Source organism: Arachis ipaensis, chromosome B05 (assembly GCF_000816755.2).
Source record: "Arachis ipaensis cultivar K30076 chromosome B05, Araip1.1, whole genome shotgun sequence".
Classification (NCBI taxonomy): Eukaryota; Viridiplantae; Streptophyta; class Magnoliopsida; order Fabales; family Fabaceae; genus Arachis; species Arachis ipaensis.
The window spans coordinates 7,719,640-7,725,429 of NC_029789.2; positions in this window are offsets into that span (position 1 = coordinate 7,719,640).

The window sequence follows — 5,790 nt, forward strand, 5'->3', positions numbered from 1 at the left end:
TTGATTTTATTTGGTGATTAATTTTAAAATACATAAAACATTTTTTTAAATCTGTCAATTTAAAAATTATCCATATGTCACTTTTTGATTGATTATACCATATTTTATTATGACTATTTCAAGGTAGCTAGCAATCATTTTTACTAAATTTCACAACTAAATTAAATTAATCAATAATGGTCAATATACTTTTAATTAACAATTGACTAATATGAGCAAGATGGTGAAGACTCAAAAACTGTGATAATGATAGAAAAACATGCGTTTCTCGCACGAAAATACTTTAAAGTTTTACTATTTTCTTCTTTAATTTTCTAAAACTAAGACTAGTGCTTCAAACTTAAAAATAGTTTGAGGGTTAATATTTAAAGTGGTCTTTAAAATTTGACTCCTGATTTAATTTAATTTTTTAATTTTTAATTGACTCAAATTGTATTTTAAAATTTTAAGGCGTAATTCAAATTGGTCTTTTCATCCATTTTCGTCACCGGAGAGATGATGTGGTACGATTAAACGATATCATGTTTGGGCTTAAACGACGTTGTTTTATTCCTCCTCTTTTTTTTCTTTCTCCTCATCAATGTTTGAAACTCCCATTATCCCATTGCTACCACTCTCAATCATACCTTCCCAACCCTACCACCACCACCACCTCCTCATCTCTCTCCACTTTCTTCCTCTTCCTCCTCCTCCTCCTCCTCCTCTTCGATTTGATCAGTAAATCCCCATTTTCTCTTCCTTTCCTTCATATCATAAAATCAATACAATGATAAATGAGACAATTTGATTATGTGACCTCAAGCAGCCATAGTTCCAGCAATAGTTCTCAACCCACTTCCACTTTAACTTGCCGCCGCTTCTACTTGTTGGGGTGGTAAAGCATGCAGGTAAGGCTGATGATGATGACGACGATGATGATGTGGTTTCAAGTCTTCACTCGTCATTGAGTTTTTTGGCTGTGATGAGGATAAGAATTTTTTGGATGGTCTAGTTTTCTTTGCGATATTTTCTGACTAAGAAAGTGGAAGAGAGGGAGATGGAGAAGGGGATGGTGGGGTGACGGTGGAGTGGTGGATGAGGGAGATGTGTGGTATTCTCTTGCTAAGGAGGTGGAGGAAGAAGGAGATGGAAAAGGGGGTGGTGGTGGAGTGGTGGATGAGGTGTATCATCCTACTATACAGAGCTTTACGCTTAAATCGTAAATCAAAGTGGTGAGGGATTACGACACCTAAAAGAAAGGTAGATACATAATACTTGAAGAATAAAAATGTAACTAAGAGCCTGTGAAAAAAATATAAACAAAAACGACAAGCTCCATCACACACAAAACGATAACGTAGAGAACGTCGCTTACAGAGCAAAAGATCTAGATATATAAGTTTGGAATAAGATACATAATCATTATTATTCTCGACCCGCAAAAAAAAAAATCGACTAGAATATTACAAACCAGAAAGTGTACAAAATAAGATCCTGTTTCTCTAAGATAAAAACCTTTAAGAGGAATATATAATAATATTTTTAAAAGTGGAGAAATGCTAAATACAAAATAAGCATAAACAAAAGTCTTCTTCGCTTCACCAAATGGAATCCTACACACTCAGCGAGGTGCATCACGCCTTGCATATGAAAAATAGAAAATTCACGATGGGTGAGAACCGAAGGTTCCCAATAGGGTAATAGTTCCAAATAAAGATTATATAAAGAGACATGAGTCTACTAGTCAATCTTAAATCTCCAACTTCACAAAGTTCAAGTCTAGGATCTTAACTAATCCCAACAGGGTCAATTTGCTAAAAGTCTCAGCTCTATCAATTAATAACTCTAAGCTTAATTATTCTCAATACATCGTCATCTTTGCTCCCAATATTCAATTGCTCAATTCATTATTCAGTTCGATAATATCAGTCACAAATAATAATCAATACGGGGTTAATTTGCTAAGTTTAGTATACTCTAAACTACCACCTATCTTATTCATTCCATAGAATCACCAATAATCCCAAGTCTCAAGTCTGAATAGTGAAATCATACACAAACAATAAGCAGTACAAAGCAAACATATGTAGAGCAAGTATGGCAAGTATTTCAATTATCAATTAAACATAAATGTATAATTAGGTAAACCAAAACAAATACGCACACTCAAACAATAGCAAACAAATGCACATAATGCATGCTTGTCCTACTGGCCGTGAGCTCACTTGTCGGTTAAAATGCTAGAACCTGATACATCCAATAGCTAACCGGGACATTGTCTCTCTATTTCGCATCCCCAAGAGAAAAATATATCTAGGCTTATCACAAGCTGGTCTCGCAGGGAGGGTGCCCTGCACACCCTGCAGAGAGAGTGTCCTGTACATGTCTCGCAGAGAGAGTGTCATGTACATGTCTCGCAGGGAGATTGCCATGTCACCTTGTAACCAAAGAGAGATTGTGATGCAATAGAAAAGGAATCCTCAATCACCTACTCATTTTTACGATATAACAAGAGAGAGAATTCTCAACCTCAACTTGTTTGTCCGTAAGTGGGATCAAACCATCGTCCTCACTGTGAGCGGGGTAAACTACCATCCCAATAATATCAATATCGCAAGCGGGACAAAACCCATGTCCTTGCCAATCAATAATCATTATCAATCAAACCTATTATTATCATCAAATTTATCATTAATCATAGTCGCTAGTATATATCTCAATCATAGATTTCATCTAAAGCCTCATATGAATCCTCACTTTTTTATCTAAGCCTCTAATCAATTCAGTTCTAGTCATAATCTTAACAAGCCTCGTAAAGCATAACTCATCATTGCCCTATTCACTTACATATATAAGTATAACTAGAGGAAATCTCAAACTCTCCAATTTGTGAGCGGGATCAAACCACCGTCTTCACCGTAGATGAGACAAAACCACCATCCCACAACATCACACCGAAACCACGAACAAACAGGATAGAACTACCGTCCTTATCCGGTGCAGGTTCCAAATCAATACACAAGTGGAGCAAAACCCACGATCTTGCCACGCAAGATGGACAAACCTCCGACCATACCAATTCAGTCTTTCAGACCACATCCAGTCAAAATTATTGACTCAAATCGATTTCATAAGTTATGATATTCATTAACCTCAATTCCTTATCAATTCATCAATTTCATTATCTCGTGAGCAGGACAGCTACCATCCCCACCGTGGACGGGATGAACCTCCATCCTCATAACATTTTTCTTTAGTTAACTAAGAGTTTATCCAGTAATAATTTGCTTTAATTAAGAGTTTAAACACCCATAACTTTTGTTACAAAAATTATTTTTCCTTCGTTCTTGGACCATCTTAAAGTAATCATCCCCAATTTTAATTCAAGATAAATTTCACTCAATTCTAAACTCTGAACCCCAAGTTATAACATGTCGAAGTTGGATAAAAATAACTTTTTACCAAATTTTTCTACATATCTCAAGTTTACATATTCTCCAATTTACCTCTTCTAAAATCAATCATAGACCAATTTCTAGGCTTCCTCTACACTCAATCACCAATCCCAAATCACATCCTAGCCATTTAAGGCCCAATCAACCAATTTCAATCAATTAACTGTTCCTAATTTACAATAATTCCGTTCAAAACCATTAATCAAATCAAACTACAACAAAAATCAATGCATATAATTCAACCATCATACCACAACCCAATTCAGCATATTAATACCAACAACTTATCAAACATTACCTAATTACGGTCTCTAATCCAATTCTCATTCAATATTCATTAACCAACCCAAATCACACATTTCACCATCATTCAACATCACATTTAATTAACAATTTAACTTTCTACTTCGTTGACAATAATTCAACCTCAAGACATACCATAACATATAATTCATTCAATTAAGGTCTCTGGCCACAATTTTACTCACTATTCACAATTATCCAATAACATAACCACATACACTAATCCAATATCATTACAACACCAATCATACCACTTCAACCGATCCTAGGATCGTCTAACCTAGGTTTTCACATAACGTTATATAATGTTTACTCGAAACTAAAATTCGTATCTTCATTGACAGCGATTTTCAAATCATTTGAATCTTCTCTCCGATCACACCCAAGCTTTAACCAACGCCACTAAGCCTCACCCAATCCTTCTCCAATCAAATAGCGCACCCAATTATGCACCAATTCAATCAAGTCACTCTACCCAATCTAATTACACCAATTTTACACAATTTCAAGCTAGATATTTGCGTATAGTTGAAAAAATCAAAGAAAAAGAGTTCTCTTACCTTGTACCACAGAATCTTGGGTCAAAATCTCACTAGAAATTGTGCTTGAGTTTCCCTAAAGTATTAAGATCACAAACTTCAACTCACATATACCAAAAATATGAATTCAAGAGGAAAAATAAAAATGAGTCAGAGTTCTCGCAAATACTCACCGCAAAATTATATAAAACCGAAGAGGATGTCGAGATGAACGCATAATCATAAACGGGTCTTCGATATGATTGGAGATACGGTTTGAGAGAAAAGTAGATTTGAATGGAAGTGTGAATAGTAAAAAATGGATTAGGTTCTCTTCTCTCTTCTCTTCGTGATTCTCTCCCTCTCTTTAGTGAAAATTTGTGATTTTGGGGAAAGGGGTGAATCACACCCTTAACCTCTTAAGTGAAGGGCGATTTTATAATTTTTCTTCATTGGCTTCACCTAGGGTTAGAATATTTAAAATAAGTGTTTCGATTTTTATTCTAAATATTTTTCTGGTCAATTCTACATTTTTATTTTTCTCATATACAGTACCGGACAGATTTAAGCATATACAGTTAATTATAATGCCGGTACGCATTTTTCCACAATCGCACTTAAATTTATTTTCTAAGTTAAATTTTCACTGGTAATTTTTCAAATTATAAATTTTAAATTTTTTAACCCTTTTTTCTTCACTTTTAATATTAATTAACTATTTATTTATTATTTATCTGAGTTTTACGTGAGGGGGAGGTAAGGATGAGGAGGGTGATGGTGGTGGTGGTGAGGATAGTGGTGTTGGAAAGGTATGATTGAGGGTGGTGACAATGTGGTGGTGGGAGGTTCAGACATTGAGGAGGAGGAAAAAAAGAGGAAAGGAGAGTAAAACGACGTCGTTTAGGCACAAACAGCAAAACGACATCGTTTAATCATGCCACGTCATCTCTCCGACAACGGAAATAGATGGAGGAGTCAAGTTGAGTCACGCCTTAAAATTTTAGGATACAATTTGGATCAATTAAAAATTAGAAGGCTAAATTAAGTTGGAGGTCAAATTTCAGGAGACATTTTGAGTATTAACTCGTAATTTGAAGAAAAAATCTCATGTACAATTATGTTATATGAAGTTAATAGCTGAGATTCTAAGAATTATTAGATAATTTAACATATTTAACTAAATTATCATCTAATAATTTTAAACTATTAAATTTATATAAAAATAACTACACCTCAATTGAATTTTTACTTGTTTTAAATTAGACTATAACCATAATAATGAATATTAAGACTAATCAGATTATTACATTATATTCAAATAGAAAATACGATGAGTTGAATGATTCATACGACAAAGGGAAGGGTCAAGAGAGGGGAGGAAAGAAGTTCTACGAAAAGAATAAAATGAATGGATGAAGAAGCAATTACATTGCAGGCTTCTATCATGTGTTGCTCTGTCTCACTAATCTATATGTGAGAGATATATAACTATTTATATTTTTTTATTAATTAAAATTTTTGGAATTAATAATTTC